The following is a 17,847-nucleotide window of genomic DNA, read 5'->3' as shown; positions in this document are numbered from 1 at the left end:
TTCTAAGTCTTCAACCACTTCTTCCTCTTCAATAATTACTGCTTTGTCCAGTTGTTTTAGTATAAAATTGTACTCATCCTTGATGATTTTCTTTCCATGATAACTCCTTTCAACCATTCCTTCATCTTCAAGGGTCTCTCCTATCTCCACATTTTGGGCCTCCTCTTGCTCTAAGACAAAATTAGACTCCTTCTTGATGTCTTCCTTCACTAATTCTTCAACCACTCCTTTGACTTCAAGGGTCTCCACTACCTTCATCTGTAGGGCCTCCTCTAGCTTCTTATGAAGTATGGATTCGCGAAGATGATTCCTTCTTTCTTGTTCCATATCAAAAGCATAACTGGGATCATCTTGCTCTTGGATTGATGGATGTGGGTGCTCTTCCATGGAGGGTGGTGATGGGATGGGAAGATTATTATGTGGTTGAAAAGGAAGCTGATGAGCGGATAATTTATACGCTTTTTGACATTGTTTTTAGTAGGATCTAGTTACTTTTAGGGATGTTTTCATTAGTTTTTATGTTAAATTCACATTTCTGGACTTTACTATGAGTTTGTGTGTTTTTCTGTGATTTCAGGTATTTTCTGGCTGAAATTGAGGGACTTGAGCAAAAATCAGATTCAGAGGTTGAAGAAGGACTGCTGATGCTGTTGGATTCTAACCTCCCTGCACTCAAAGTAGATTTTCTGGAGCTACAGAACTCGAAATGGCGCGCTTCCAATTGCGTTGGAAAGTAGACATCCAGGGCTTTTCAGCAATATATAATAGTCCATACTTTGGCCAAGAATAGACGACGTAAACTGGTGTTCAACGCCAGCCTTCTACCCAAACCTAGCGTCCAGCGCCAGAAAAGGAGCCAAAACCAGAGTTGAACGCCCAAACTGGCACAAAAGCTGGCGTTCAACTCCAAGAAAGACCTCTACACGTGCAACACTCAGGCTCAGCCCAAACACACACCAAGTGGGCCCAGGAAGTGGATTTATGCATCAATTACTTACTCATGTAAACCCTAGTAGCTAGTTTATTATAAATAGGACCTTTTACTATTGTATTAGGTATCTTTGGTCTCAGTTTTAATCCATTATTCATCTTAGGAGACTATTGATCACGTTTTAGGGGGCTGGCCATCTCGGCCATGCCTGGACCTTCACTTATGTATTTTTAACGGTAGAGTTTCTACACTCCATAGATTAAGGTGTGGAGCTCTGCTGTTCCTCAAAGATTAATGCAAAGTACTACTGTTTTCTATTCAATTCATCTTATTTCGCTTCTAAGATATCCATTCGCACCCAAGAACGTGATGAAGGTGATGATTATGTGTGACGCTCATCACCAGTCTCCCCTATGAACACGTGCCTGACAAACACTTCCGTTCTACATGAAATAAGCTAGAATGAATATCTCTTAGATCTCTTAATCAGAATCTTCATGGCGTACGCTAGAATGATGGCGGCATTCAAGAGAATCCGGAAAGTCTAAACCTTGTCTGTGGTATTCCGAGTAGGATTCAATGATTGAATGACTGTGACGAGCTTCAAACTCGCGATTGTTGGGCGTTAGTGACAGACGCAAAAGGAGGGTGAATCCTATTCCAGCATGATTGAGAACCGACAGATGAATAGCCGTTCCGTGACAGGGTGCGTGAGCATATTATTCATTGAGAGGAGGGGATGTAGCCACTGACAACGGTGATGCCTTTGCATAAAGCCAGCCATGGAAAGGAGTAAGACTGATTGGATGAAGATAGCAGGAAAGTAGAGGTTCAGAGGAACGAAAAGCATCTCCATTCGCTTATCTGAAATTCCTACCAATGATTTACATAAGTATCTCTATCCCTATTTTATTATATAATATTCGAAAACACCATTATCACTTTATATCTGCCTGACTGAGATTTACAAGGTGGCCATAGCTTGCTTCATACCAACAATCTCCGTGGGATTCGACCCTTACTCACGTAAGGTATTACTTGGACGACCCAGTGCACTTGCTGGTTAGTTGTATCGAAGTTGTGAACCATGGTATTGGCACCATGTTCTTGGCGCCACTGCCAGGGAAAGAAAGAGCCATGAATTTTACATAATTAAAGTGTAATCACGATTACGCGTACCAAGTTGCTCACGTTGCCAGGGATTGTTTGAGCCTGGACATCACAATTTCGTGCACCAAGTTTTTGGCGCCGTTGCCGGGGATTGTTTGAGTTTGGACAACTGACGGTTCATCTTGTTGCTCAGATTAGGTAATTTTCTTTTTATTTTATTTTCAAAAATTTTTCAAAAATATTTCTAAAATTTTCTCATCTGTTTTCGAAAATAATATAAAAATGTTTTCAAAAATTTTTATTCAAAATTTTTAAGAATGAATTCTAGTGTTTCATGAAGCATGTTGAAACCTGGCTGGCTGTAAAGCCATGTCTATTCCTTTGGGAATGAGTATGTCAGGCATGTCATGTCTGAATTACATGCTGAAGCTTGGCTGGCCAGTAGCCATGTCTAGTGTTTTGGACTGGAGCTTTCTTTGAAAGCTTGGCTGGCTAGTGAGCCATGTCTAATTCCTGGACTAAAGCTTTAGACTAAGAATGCAAGATTCCTGGAATTCATATTAAAAATTTTGGAATCCTTATTTTCCTTTTTCAATTAATTTTCGAAAAATCCAAAAAAAATTAGAAAATCATAAAAATCAAAAATATTTTTCTGTTTCTTGTTGAGTCTTGAGTCATATCATAAGTTTGGTGTCACTTGCATATGCATCTTGCATTTTTCGAAAATATCATGCATTCATAGTGTTCTTCATGATCTTCAAGTTGTTCTTGGTAAGTCTTCTTGTTTGATCTTGATGATTTCATGTTTTGTGTCTTTTCTTGTTTTTCATATGCATTTTTCGTTTCTTAGAGTCTAAACATGAAAGATTTCTAAGTTTGGTGTCTTACATGTTTTCTTTGCATCAAAGATTTTTCAAAAATATGTTCTTGATGTTCATCTTGACATTCAAAGTGTTCTTGGTGTTCATCTTGACATTCATATCATTCATGCATGCATTCATTGTTTTGATTCAAAATTTTCATGCATTGAGTCTTTTTGTTGTTTTTCTCTCTCATCATAAAGATTAAAAAAATAAAAAAAAATATATCTTTCCCTTTTTCTCTCATCAAATTCGAAAATTTGGATTGACTTTTTCAAAAATTTTTAAATCAAATTGTTTCTTATGAGTCAAATCAAATTTTCAATTTGAAAATCTTATCTTTTTCAAAATCTTTTTCAAAAATCAAATCTTTTTCAAAATTCTTAGTTATTTTCGAAAATTCCAAAAATATTTTTCAAAAATATTTTTCTTATTTTTATACCAAATTTTTGAAAATAACATAATCAATTAATATTTTGATTCAAAAATTTGAAGTTTGTTACTTGCTTGTTAAGAAAGATTCAAACTTTAAGTTCTAGAATCATATCTTGTGATTTCTTATGAATCAAGTCATTAATTGAGATTTTAAAAATCAAATCTTTTTCAAAACTACTTTCTAAAAATATCTTCTTATCTTACCTTTTTCAAAAAGTTGGTTTCAAAATATCTTTTCTAACCTCCTAACTTCTTATCTTTTCAAAATATTGTTTCAACTAACTAACTAACTTTTTGTTTGTTTCTTAACTTTTTCAAAACTATCTAACTAACTCTCTCTCTCTAATTTTCGAAAATATCTTCCCTCTTTTTCAAAAATTTCTTTTTAATTAACTAATTATTCTTATTTTTATTTTTAATTTTAAAAATTTTTTGAAAAAAAAATATACTAACAATTTTTCAAAAACTATTTTCAAAAATCACTAACTCCTTTTCAAAAATAATTTTCGAAAATTATCCCTCCCCCATCTTATTCTATTTATTCGTTCATATCCTAACATCTCATCTCACATCTCTGCCATCCTCACAGTTGTGGTTCTTCCATTATATTACATTCTTTGTCTCCCCCTCTTCTTCTACTCACACAGGGATCCCTATACTGTTGCATAAAGGATCTCTATTATTATTATTATTATTATTTTTCTTTGTGCCCTCTTCTTTGTCATATGAGCAGGAGCAAGGACAAGAACATTCTTGTTGAAGCAGATCCAGAACCTGAAAGGACTCTAAAAAGGAAATTAAGAGAAGCTAAAATACAACAATCCAGAGATAACCTTTCAGAAATTTTCGAACAGGAAAAGGAGATGGCAGGCGAAAATAATAATAATGTAAGGAAGATGCTTGGTGACTTTACTGCACCTAATTCCAATTTACATGGAAGAAGCATCTCCATTCCTGCCATTGGAGCAAACAACTTTGAGCTGAAACCTCAATTAGTTTCTCTGATGCAGCAGAACTGCAAGTTTCATGGACTTCCATCTGAAGATCCTTTTCAGTTCTTAACTGAATTCTTGCAGATATGTGATACTGTTAAGACTAATGGAATAGATCCTGAAGTCTACAGGCTCATGCTTTTCCCTTTTGCTATAAGAGACAGAGCTAGATTATGGTTGGATTCTCAACCCAAAGACAGCCTGAACTCTTGGGATAAGCTGGTCACGGCTTTCTTAGCCAAGTACTTTCCTCCTCAAAAGCTGAGCAAGCTTAGAGCTGATGTCCAAACCTTCAGACAGAAAGAAGGTGAATCCCTCTATGAAGCTTGGGAAAGATACAAATAGTTGACCAAAAAGTGTCCTTCTGACATGCTTTCAGAATGGACCATCCTGGATATATTCTATGATGGTTTGTCTGAGTTATCTAAGATGTCACTAGACACTTCTGCAGGTGGATCCATTCACCAAAAGAAAACGCCTGCAGAAGCTCAAGAACTCATTGACATGGTTGCTAATAACCAGTTCATGTACACTTCTGAAAGGAATCCTGTGAGTAATGGGACGCCTATGAAGAAGGGAGTTCTTGAGATTGATACTCTGAATGCCATATTGGCTCAGAATAAAATATTGACTCAGCAAGTCAATATGATCTCTCAGAGTCTGCATGAAATGCAAGCTGCATCCAACAGTACTCAAGAGGCTTCTTATGAAGAAGAAGCTTATGATCCTGAGAACCCTGCAATAGCAGAGGTAAATTACATGGGTGAACCTTATGGAAACACCTATAATCCATCATGGAGAAATCATCCAAATTTCTCATGAAAGGATCAAAAGCCTCAACAAGGCTTTAATAATGGTGGAAGAAACAGGTTTAGCAATAGCAGGCCTTTTCCATCATCCACTCAGTAACAGACAGAGAATTCTGAGCAGAATCCATCTAGCTTAGCAAATTTAGTCTCTGATCTATCTAAGGTCACTGTAAGTTTCATGAATGAAACAAGATCTTCCATTAGAAATTTGGAAGCACAAGTGGGCCAGCTGAGTAAAAGGATCACTGAAATCCCTCCCAGTACTCTCCCAAGCAATACAGAAGAGAACCCAAAAGGAGAGTGCAAGGCCATTGACATAAGCACCATGGCTGAACCTACAAGGGGAGTGGAGGACGTGAATCCCAAGGAGGAAAACCTCCTGGGACGTCTAGTGATCAATAAGGAGCTTCCCTCTGAGGAACCAAAGGACTCTGAGGCTCATCTAGAGACCATAGAGATTCCATTGAACCTCCTTATGCCCTTCATGAGCTCTGATGAGTATTCCTCTTCTGAAGAGAATGAGGATGTTACTGAAGAGCAAACTGCCAAGTTTCTTGGTGCAATCATGAAGCTGAATGCCAAATTATTTGGCATTGATACTTGGGAAGTTGAACCTCCCTTGTTCATCAATGAACTAAGTGATCTGGATCAACTGACATTGCCTTAGAAGAGACAGGATCCTGGAAAGTTCATAATACCCTGTACCATAGGCACCATGATCTTTAAGGCTCTGTGTGACCTTGGTTCAGGAATAAACTTCATGCCCCTCTCTGTAATAGAGAAACTGGGAATCTATGGGGTGCAAGCTGCTAAAATCTCATTAGAGATGGCAGACAGTTCAAGAAAACAGGCTTATGGACAAGTAGAGGACGTGTTAGTAAAGGTTGAAGGCCTTTACATCCCTGCTAATTTCATAGTCCTGGATACTGGAAAGGAAGAGGATGAATCCATCATCCTAGGAAGACCTTTCCTGGCCACAGCAAGAGCTGTGATTGATGTTGACAGAGGTGAAATAGTCCTTCAATGGAATGAGGACTCCCTTGTGTTTAAAACTCAAGGATCTACCTCTGCAACCATGGAGAGGAAGCATGAAAAGCTTCTCTCAAAGCAGAGTCAACCAAAGCCCCCACAGTCAAACTCTAAGTTTGGTGTTGGGAGGCCACAACCAAACTCTAAGTTTGGTGTTGAACTCCCATATCCAAACTCTAAGTTTGGTGTTGGAGAGTCTCAACAAAGCTCTGCACATCTGTGAGGCTCCATGAGAGCCCACTGTCAAACTATTGACATTAAAGAAGCACTTGTTGGGAGGCAACCCAATTTTTATTTATCTAACTATATTTTTCTTAGTTATATGTCTTTGTAGGTTCATGATCATGTGGAGTCACAAAATAAATATAAAAAAATTGAAAACGGAATCAAAAACAGCAGAAGAAAAATCACACCCTGGAGGAGCATCTGTCTGGCGTTCAAACGCCAGAACAGAGCATGGTTCTGGCGCTGAACGCCCAAAATGGGCAGCATCCTGGCGCTGAACGGCCAGAACAAGCATGGTTCTGGCGTTCAACGCCAGAAATGGCAGCAAATGGGCGTTGAACGCCCAAAATGGGCACCAACCTGGCGCTGAACGCCCAGAGTTGTGTACAAGGGCATTTTACATGCCTAAATTGGTGCAGGGATGTAAATATCTTGACACCTCAGGACCTGTGGACCCCACAGGATCCCCACCTACCTCATCATCTCTCTCTCCATTCATGATCATCCCTTCTATTTTCCATTTACCACTCACATCCATACACCCACTACCTTCAAAATTCAACATCTCTCTCCCACCCAATCCCATCCATATGGCCGAATACACACTCCCATCCATCTCCTCCATATCTTCTTCTTATTCTTCTATTCTTTCTTCTTTTGCTCGAGGGCGAGCAACATTCTAAGTTTGGTGTGGTAAAAGCATAGCTTTTTTGTTTTTTTCCATAACCATTGATGGCACCTAAGGCCAGAGAAACCTCTAGAAAGAGGAAAGGGAAGACAAAAGCTTCCATCAAGGGTCTATAGCTCAGTGGTAGAACATTTGACTGCAAATCAAGAGATCCCTGAGATACCTCAGGGGATACATTTTCTTCCACACAATTATTGGAAGCAACTAAGGGTGGAACATCAAGAGCACTCCATCATCCTTCATGAAATCAGAGAAGATCTAAAAGCAATGAAGGAGGAGCAACAAAGACAAGGAAGAAATATAGAAGAGCTCAAGGACATCATTGGTTCCTCAAGAAGGAAACGCCACCATCACTAAGGTGGATTCATTCCTTGTTCTTATTTCTTCTGTTTTTCGTTTTCTATGTTATGTGCTTATCTATGTTTGTGTCTTCATTACATGATCATTAGTAGTAGTAACTATGTCTTAAAGTTATGAATGTCCTATGAATCCATCACCTCTCTTAAAATAAAAATTGTTTTAATTTAAAAGAACAAGAAGTACATGAGTTTCGAATTTATCCTTGAACTTAGCTTAATTAGATTGATGTGGTGACAATGCTTCTTGTTTTCTGAATGTATGCTTGAACAGTGCATATGTCTTTTGAAGTTGTTGTTTAAGAATGTTAAATATGTTGGCTCTTGAAAGAATGATGACTAGGAGACATGTTATTTGATAATCTGAAAAATCATAAAAATGATTCTTGAAGCAAGAAAAAGCAACAAAGAACAAAGCTTGCAGAAAAAAAAATAGGCGAAAAAAAATAGAAAGAAAAAGCAAGCAGAAAAAAGCCAAAAGCTCTTAAAACCAAGAGGCAAGAGCAAAAAGCCAATAACCCTTAAAACCAAAAGGCAAGGGCAAATAAAAAGGATCCCAAGGCTTTGAGCATCAGTGGATAGGAGGGCCTAAAGGAATAAAATCCTGGTCTAAGCGGCTAAACCAAGCTGTCCCTAACCATGTGCTTGTGGCGTGTAGGTGTCAAGTGAAAATTTGAGACTGAGCGGTTAAAGTCAAGGTCCAAAGCAAAAAAAAAGAGTGTGCTTAAGAACCCTGGACACCTCTAATTGGGGACTTTAGCAAAGCTGAGTCACAATCTGAAAAGGTTCACCCAATTATGTGTCTGTGGCATTTATGTATCCGGTGGTAATACTGGAAAACAAAGTGCTTAGGGCCACGGCCAAGACTCATAAAATAGCTGTGTTCAAGAATCATCATACTGAACTAGGAGAATCAATAACACTATCTGAACTCTGAGTTCCTATAGATGCCAATCATTCTGAACCTCAGTGGATAAAGTGAGATGCCAAAACTATTCAAGAGGCAAAAAGCTATAAGTCCCGCTCATTTGATTGGAGCTATGTTTCATTGATAGTTTGGAATTTATAGTATATTCTCTTCTTTTTATCCTATTTGATTTTTAGTTGCTTGGGGACAAGCAACAATTTAAGTTTGGTGTTGTGATGAGCGGATAATTTATACGCTTTTTGACATTGTTTTTAGTATGTTTTTAGTAGGATCTAGTTACTTTTAGGGATGTTTTCATTAGTTTTTATGTTAAATTCACATTTCTGGACTTTACTATGAGTTTGTGTGTTTTTCTGGGATTTTAGGTATTTTCTGGCTGAAATTGAGGGACTTGAGCAAAAATCAGATTCAGAGGTTGAAGAAGGACTGCTGATGTTGTTGGATTCTAACCTCCCTGCACTCAAAGTGAATTTTCTAGAGCTACAGAACTCGAAATGGCGCGCTTCCAATTGCGTTGGAAAGTAGACATCCAGGGCTTTCCAGAAATATATAATAGTCCATACTTTGGCCAAGAATAGACGACGTAAACTGGCGTTCAACGCCAGCCTTCTACCCAAACCTGGCGTCCAGCGCCAGAAAAGGAGCCAAAACCAGAGTTGAACGCCCAAACTGGCACAAAAGCTGGCGTTCAACTCCAAGAAAGACCTCTACACGTGCAACACTCAGGCTCAGCCCAAACACACACCAAGTGGGCCCAGGAAGTGGATTTATGCATCAATTACTTACTCATGTAAACCCTAGTAGCTAGTTTATTATAAATAGGACCTTTTACTATTGTATTAGGTATCTTTGGTCTCAGTTTTAATCCATTATTCATCTTAGGAGACTATTGATCACGTTTTAGGGGGCTGGCCATCTCAGCCATGCCTGGACCTTCACTTATGTATTTTTAACGGTAGAGTTTCTACACTCCATAGATTAAGGTGTGGAGCTCTGCTGTTCCTCAAAGATTAATGCAAAGTACTACTGTTTTCTATTCAATTCATCTTATTTCGCTTCTAAGATATCCATTCGCACCCAAGAACGTGATGAAGGTGATGATTATGTGTGACGCTCATCACCAGTCTCCCCTATGAACACGTGCCTGACAAACACTTCCGTTCTACATGAAATAAGCTAGAATGAATATCTCTTAGATCTCTTAATCAGAATCTTCGTGGCGTACACTAGAATGATGGCGGCATTCAAGAGAATCCGGAAAGTCTAAACCTTGTCTGTGGTATTCCGAGTAGGATTCAATGATTGAATGACTGTGACGAGCTTCAAACTCGCGATTGTTGGGCGTTAGTGACAGCCGCAAAAGGAGGGTGAATCCTATTCTAGCATGATCGAGAACCGACAGATGAATAGCCGTGCCGTGACAGGGTGCGTGAGCATATTATTCACTGAGAGGAGGGGATGTAGCCACTGACAACGGTGATGCCTTTGCATAAAGCCAGCCATGGAAATGAGTAAGACTGATTGGATGAAGATAGCAGGAAAGCAGAGGTTCAGAGGAACGAAAAGCATCTCCATTCACTTATCTGAAATTCCTACCAATGATTTACATAAGTATCTCTATCCCTATTTTATTATATAATATTCGAAAACACCATTATCACTTTATATCTTCCTGACTGAGATTTACAAGGTGACCATAGCTTGCTTCATACCAACAATCTCCGTGGGATTCGACCCTTACTCACGTAAGGTATTACTTGGACGACCCAGTGCACTTGCTGGTTAGTTATATCGAAGTTGTGAACCATGGTATTGGCACCATGTTCTTGGTGCCACTGCCAGGGAAAGAAAGAGCCATGAATTTTACATAATTAAAGTGTAATCACGATTACGCGTACCAAGTTGCTCACGTTGCCAGGGATTGTTTGAGCCTGGACATCACAATTTCGTGCACCAGAAGCGCACTGAAGCTTGAAGGTTGAATATTGGAGGTAGAGGGTTGGTCCATGCGGGATATAAGATTTTAGAGTGTAGAGGTGAGACCAATAATATTAGAGATGAGTGTGTTGTTATCCAATGGAGGTTGGGGTGGATTGGAGGGTTCATTTGATGGGAGAAAGGGCTCATAATACGGAGGTGGTTCTTCTTGATAAGGATATAGAGATGGTGGATATTGAGGTGGTGGTTCTGGGTGTGGTTCATGTGGTGGTTGGTGTGGTAGATGTGGGTTAGGGTCATATGGGGGTGTTTGGTGGTAAGGTGCTTGTGAGTATGGTGGTTCAAAGGTATGTTAGGGAGGCAGTTCATAAGCATATGGCGGGGCTTGTTGGTAAACTACAAGAGGGTCCACCATATTCATCATCTTGGTACGCTCCCTGGAATGGCTCTTGACCATAGTAATTTGGTGGAGGTAGTTTGTCACGAAAGAGTCCACCATAACTATTGTCTTAGTATGCATCACAGAATGGTTGTTGGTTATAGCGCATTGGAAGGGGTTGTTGCCAAGAGGGTTGATCAAATCCTTGTGGCTCCTCCTATCTTTGATTCTTCCAACCTTGATGCCTATTTTTATTATAGTTTCCATTCCTTATAACAACATTGGAACCAAACTTGAAACCAGAGGGGTGAGTATTCATAGTAGCAATTAAAGACAAAAATTAATAAAAATTAATGAAAATAAACTCCTAAAACTAGAAACACTAAAAAAAAGAAACAAAAAAAAAATAAAAAACAAAAATAAAAATAAATAAACAAGCAAGAGCAAATATCTACAATAACCAATAATAAGGTACACGTTTGCAATTCCCCGGCAACGGCGCCATTTTGACGATCGGATTTCTGCTAATTCAGGATTTTGTAAAAATAATCGCGTTGTAAGTATAGTTTCTAAACTAACAGAGAATCCTTTCGTACAAAAGTTTGGTTGTCACAAGTAACAAAATCCAATAAAATTTATAACCGAAGTATTGAAACCTCGGGTCGTATCTCAAGGAATTACAGGGAAGTATGAATTATTATTGGTTATGGAAAAAGGTATATTTTTGGGTTTTTTTGAATTAAAGAACAAGTAAATTAAATGACAAGAGAAATAAATTAATAATTATGAAAGTTCTTGGCAAGGTATAAGAACTGGAAATCCCATCCTAGTTATCCTTACAAGTGTGATGAGAATTATTGTTGCTCCCACTTAGTTAACCCTTACTAAATAAAGGAAAGTCAAGTGGACCAATCAATTTGATCCTCAAGTCATAGTCAACTCCTGTGGAAAGACTAGCTTTAGAGCGATCCAAATCAATCAGCAGTTTCCAATTCTCAATCAACCGTTGAGTTTGATAACTCAAGTGTTACCAATTACTTAATCAAAACCAAAAGGAGAAAAATATAAATTAAATTGAAAGCATCATAAATAGAATAAAACAATCATAAATCTGAAATATCTCAAATTGTATTGAATCAAATTAAACATAAGAATTCATAAGCCAAATTGGCAAAGTAAACAACTAAAGTAATTCAATGAATAAAAGTAGAAGAGAACATAAAGTAAAGGAATATTGAACCTGGAATGAAGAAACAATCCTGAAATTATTAGAAATCCTAATCCTAAATCCTAAGAGAGAGGAGAGAGCCTCTCTCTCTAAAACTACATCTAAAATCTAAAATTGTGAATTATGAATGCTGTATCAATTATAGTTGAATGAATGGATGGATTCCCCCACTTTATAGTCTCTAATCTATTTTTTCTAGGCCAAAAACTGGGTCAAAAATAGCCCAGAAATTGCCCCAGTGATTTCTGGTACGTACAGGTCGCGGCAAAGTCATGCGGGAGCGTCGTCCACGCGTTAGCGTGGATTGGGTTTTTGCCAGGTCACGCGTCTGCGTGATCCACACGTGCGCATCATCTGGCTTCAGAGAAGCTATAGCAAATTATATATAGTTGCGAAGCCCCGGACGTCAGCTTTCCAACGCAACTAGAACCGCATCATTTGAATCTCTGTAGCTCAAGTTATGATCGATTTAGTACCAAGAGGTCAGGCTGGACAGCTTTAGCAGTTCCTTAAGTTTCTTGTATTCCTTCCACTTTTGCTCTAGAGATAAGACACGACTCACTGTATGTGGTATGATTGGTTTCTTGGTGAAGACAACTCTTATGCCAGTTGAGAGGCCTTCAGTGGGGACTTTCTTGTCCTTCCAGCCTTTAGGTACTTTCTTCTTAGTACTTTTGTTCTCAGTGCTTGTTGATAGCCGCGCAACACCAAACTTATAATTGATGTTTGGGGGCTTAGTAAAGCTTTGCACTGAAAGAGATGGTTGGAGCACTAAGTATTGCACAGTTATCTTTCTTTTTTCAGAGGGAGAGTTGGAGTAAGGCATCTTGAACAAGATGTGATCCTTCCCTAGTTGTAGAATCAGTTCTCCCTTAGCTACATCAATGATAGCATTGGTAGTGGCTAGGAAAGGTCTTCCAAGGATGATGGATTCATCCTCATCTTCCCCAGTATCTAAGATTATGAAGTTTTCAGAGATGAACAGGTCTTCAATCTTTACCAGTACATCCTCTACTAAGCTATATGCTTTCTTCATTGATTTGTCTACCATCTCTAGTGAGATATTTGCAGCTTGTACCTTAAAGATTCCTAGCTTCTCCATTACAGAGAGTGGCATGAGGTTTATACTTGACCCTAGGTTACATAGAGCCTTCTCAAAGGTGATGGTGCCTATGGTGCAAGGAATTAGGAAGCGTCTGGGATCCGGAAGCTTCTGAGGTAGCTTCTGTTATACCAAAGCATTTAGTTCTTTGGTAAGAACTGGAGGTTTTTCCTCCAAAGGTTTTGTACCAAACAGCTTGGCATTCAGCTTCATAAGAACTCCTAAGTACTGAGCAACTTGCTCTTCCCTAGTGTCCTCATTCTTATCAGAGGATGAGTATTCATCAGAACTTATGCACTGCAGGAGTGCATGCAAGGGAACCTCTATGGTCTCTATATGAGCCTTGGCTTTCTTTAATTCTTGGATAGAAATTTCTTCAGTGGGTGCTGAACACTCATTAAGTAAGCCATTACTGGCGTTCAATGCCAGTTTCTTTGCCAAGTTGGGCGTTGAACGTCCAGTAAGACTTTTCTTACTGGTGTTCAACGCCAGATTCCCTGTCAGTTTGGGCGTTGAACGCCCAGTGAAGTCTTCCTCACTGGCGTTTAATGCAAGCTTTGATGCCTGTTTGGGCATTGAACGCCCAGTAAGGTAGCCAGTGAGGTATTCCTCACTGGCGTTCAACACCAGCTTCTGTGCTAGCTTGGGCGTTAAATGCCCAGTGAGGTCTTCCCCACTAATGTTTAATGCCATCTGAGTTTCTCCAGGTTCAGCCTCATCCTCTGTGGTGATGGCCTTGCACTCTTCTCTTAGATTTACTTCAGTGCTACTAGAAAAAGTATCAGGAGGAGTCTCAGGGATTCTCTTACTCAGTTGACCAACTTGTACCTCCAGATTTCTGATGGAGGATCTTGTTTCAGTTATGAAACTATGAGTGGTCTTAGAGAGGTTGGAGACTATAGTTATCAAGTCAAAAAGGCTCTTCTTAGGCGTTTCCATATTCCCTTGAGCAGATGGGAATGGTGGCCTGTTGTTGAACCTATTCTGGGTTCTTTCACCTTGATTATTATTGAAGCCTTGCTGAGGCTTCTATTGATCCTTCCATGAGAGGTTAGGATGGTTCCTCCATGAGGGGTTATAGGTGTTTCCATAGGGTTCTTCCAGGTAATTCACCTCTTCCATGGTGGGTTGGTCAGGATCATAAGCTTCTACTTCAGAGGAAGCTTCTTGAGTGCTGCCAGTTGCAGCTTGCATTCCAGTAAAATGCTAAGAGATCATATTGACTTGCTGGGTCAAGATCTTGTTCTAAGCCAATATGGCATTCAAAGTGTCAACTTTAAGAACTCCTTTATTCTGAGGGACCCCATTGTTCATAAGATTACTCTCAAAGGTGTACATGAATTGGTTGTTTGCAACCATCTCAATGAGTTTTCTTGCTTCTGCAGGTGTTTTCTTCAAGTGGAGTGATCCACCTGCAGAGTTGTCCAATGATATTTTGGACATCTTAGACAAGCCATCATAGAAGATACCTAGGATAGACCATTCTGAGAGCATGTCAGGAGGACATCTCCTGATCAGTTGCTTGTATCTTTCCCAAGCTTCATAGAGGGATTCACCTTCCTTCTGCTTGAAGGTTTGAACTTTCACTCTAATTTTGCTCATCTTCTGAGGAGGAAAGAACTTGGCCAAGAAAGCATTAACCAAATTTTTCCAAGAGTCTAAGCTTTCTTTAGGTTGAGAATCCAACCATATTTTAGCTCTGTCTCTAACAGCAAAGGGAAAGAGCATAAGTCTGTAGACCTCAGGATCCACTCCATTGGTCTTAACAGTGTCACGGATTTGCAAGAATTCTGACAAGAATTGGTGTGGATCTTCTATTGGAAGTCTAGAGAACTTGCAATTCTGTTGCAAAAGAGAGATTAACTGAGGCTTAAGCTCAAAGTTGTTAACTCTAATGGAAGGTATGGAGATACTTCTTTCATAGAAATCAGAGGTTGGTATGGTGTAGTCACCAAAAACCTTTCTTGCATCTCCTCCATTATTAGCATTGTCTGCCATGTCTTTAGCTTCTTGTTTGAAATTTTCTGAGAGGTTTCTTCTGGAGTGTTGTGCTTTAACTTGTTGTAAATGCTTCCTTAGAGTTTTCTCAGGTTCAGGATCAAGATTAAAGAGAGATTCTTTATCCCTGTTCTTGGTCATAAACAAGAAAAAGAAAATAAGAGAGAAGAAGAATAGGAGCTCTAGACAGAGGACTCACTATGAGATGTGAAGAAGAAAGAAAAGAAGAATGAAGATAGAGAAAAAAGAGAAAGAATTCGGCTATGAAGAGAGAAGAATTCGAAAATTAAAATGTAAAAAGAGAAAATATTTTTGTTTTTATTTTATTTATTAATTAAATTCAAAAATTAAAGCTAATTAACTAAAAATATTTGAAAATTAAATGATGAATTTTCAAAAAAGAAGAGAGAGAAATAGAGAAGATATTTTCGAAAATTAGAAGAGAAAGAATTAGTTAGGAAGTTTTGAAAAAGAAGAAAGAGAAAACAAGTAACTAATTAAGAAAGATTTGAAAAGAAGATAAGATAGAAGATTAGAAAAGATTTGAATTTAAAATTTAAAATTAGAAAAGATAAGATAGAAGTTGAAAAGATTTGAATTTAAAATTTGAAATTAGGAAAGATAAGTTAAGAATTTGAAAAGATTTGAAAAAGATTTGAAAAAGATAAGATTTGAAATTTGATTTTTGAAAAAGATTTGATTTTAAAATTTAAATTTTGAAAATTTAAATTTTAAATTTTGAAAATTGAATTTTAAAATTTGAATTTGAATTAAGATAAGATAAGATTTTTGAATTTTTAAAGAAAGATAGAAAAATAAGATAGTAATTTGAAAAAGATATGATTTTTGAAAGGATTTGAATTTGAAATTTAAAACTAAGATAAGATAAGATAATGATTTTGAAATTAAAATTTAAAAAATTTGTTGTAATTTTTGAAAATTAAAGCAAAAAGACAGGAAAGATATATTTTTTTAATTTTTTGAATTAATGAAGAAAGAGGAAAACAAACAAAAAGACACCAAACTTAAAATTTTTAGATCTAAGACACCTAGAATTTGAAAATTGCAAAGAAAAATACAAAGAGACACCAAACTTAAAAAATTTTAAGATCAAAGTAAGTAGAAAAACAAGAACACTTTAAAGATCAAGAAGAACACCAAGAACAAAACTTAAAGAATTCAAAGAAAACAACATGCAAAGCACACCAAACTTAAAAATTTTGAAAACCAAAAATACCAATTTCAAAAATTTTGAAAGAAAAAACACAAGAAGACACCAAACTTAAAGATTGACACAAGACTCAAATAAAAGACACTATTTTTGAAAAATTTTTGAAAAAGACTCAAGAAATTTGAAAAAATCTCAAACAAGAACAAGAACAAAGACTCAAACCAAAGATAAAGATTGATAAAGAAAAGTAAATTTTTTTGAAAAAGTTTTTATTTTTTTTGAAAAAGAAGAAGAAAATAAAAGACTCAAATAGAATTAAAAACAATACCTAATCTAAACAACAAGATAATCCGTTAGTTGTCCAAACTCGAACAATCTCCGGCAACCAAAAACTTGGTGCACGGAATTAAACTTCGCACAACTGAACCAGCAAGTGCACTGGGTTGTCCAAGTAATACCTGAGTGAGTCAGGGTCGATCCCACGAGTATAGTGATTTGAAGCAAGCTATGGTTATCTTGTAGATCTTAGTCAGGCAAATAGAAAGGTTGGTTCATTGTTTAAAACGCATAAAAGGAAAATAAAGAAAACGTTACGCAATTGATGGTGAAAGCAATGATAAGAAGATGGTTAAGGCTTCGGAGATACTTTATTCTTCTGGATCAATTCGGTCTTACTGTCTCCTCCAACTTTGAATGATTTCTTCTATGGAAGGTTGTATGTGATCAACATCTTTCTTGAGAGGTCGCCAATGCTCCTCCAGATCTGAACCCCCAGGGTTAGTGCGGATCTTGTCTGATTGAGGGTGAAGCTCCTGCAGTCCATTCCCCTTAGTGATCCTACTCAAAACGCCACAGACAAGGTCGAATCTTCTAGATCAGAAAATGCTGCGCCTTTGGTTCTAGCCTTTACCACATACCTCGGCTGAACTAGTGTCTCGAAAAGTCCCCAATGAAGTCGTGGATTAGCCGTCTAAGAGATGTATAATCAAGCTAGTGGTTCATCATTGTCCGATGAAAGACTCACTCTGAACCCATGTAGAATGAGATAACCTTATGCCAATTCAACGCATTCGTAAGGATAAAGAACGAAGATACATCTTAGAATAGAGAATCAAACACGGATTGAATATAAAATAGTAATACTTTATTAATCCATAAAACTCAGCAGAGCTCCTCCCCTCAACCTAGGAGGTTTAGAGACTCATACTGATAGAAAATACAATGTGGAATTCAAAAATATGCTAGAAGTGTTCGATCTCCCTTAAAGTCTAAAAGTTCTCAAATAAATACTAGGCTAATGACTAAGGATTACATAAAAGGGGTAAAATAGTCTTTTAGTATGAAAATCCACTTTCGGAGCCCACTTGGTAAGTGTTTGGGCTGAGACTTGAGTGTCTCCACGAGCTAGGGTGGCTCCTTGGCATTGAACAACTGCTTGGGGGTCCTTTTTGGGCGTTGGAATGCTGGCTACTCCCTTGTGGGCGTTGTAAGCTAGAATAGGGCAGATGGCTGACATTGAATGCCAGTTTTAGGCCTTTGATTCTGAAGCAAAGTATGAACTATTATATATTGATGAAAAGCCCTGGATGTTAGATTTTCATAGCCGTTGAGAATGCTCCATTTATACTTTTGTAGCTCCAGAAAAGCTCTTTCAAGTGCAAAGAGGTC

At 37.9% G+C, this 17,847-nt stretch overlaps 2 non-coding genes across 2 annotated transcripts; one reads left to right on the top strand and one right to left on the bottom strand.

Moving 5' to 3' along the window:
* Positions 1-4,595: 4,595 nt before the first annotated feature.
* Positions 4,596-4,703, bottom strand: LOC112760734 (small nucleolar RNA R71). Its single transcript, XR_003181161.1, has one exon. It is a non-coding gene; the product is annotated as a small nucleolar RNA R71 (small nucleolar RNA).
* A 9,794-nt stretch (positions 4,704-14,497) lies between these two features.
* Positions 14,498-14,606, top strand: LOC112761652 (small nucleolar RNA R71). Its single transcript, XR_003182038.1, has one exon. It is a non-coding gene; the product is annotated as a small nucleolar RNA R71 (small nucleolar RNA).
* Positions 14,607-17,847: the final 3,241 nt, after the last annotated feature.

The sequence above is a fragment of the Arachis hypogaea genome, chromosome 16 (assembly GCF_003086295.3).
Source record: "Arachis hypogaea cultivar Tifrunner chromosome 16, arahy.Tifrunner.gnm2.J5K5, whole genome shotgun sequence".
NCBI lineage: Eukaryota > Viridiplantae > Streptophyta > Magnoliopsida > Fabales > Fabaceae > Arachis > Arachis hypogaea.
This window is presented reverse-complemented; position numbering and strand designations above follow the sequence as displayed.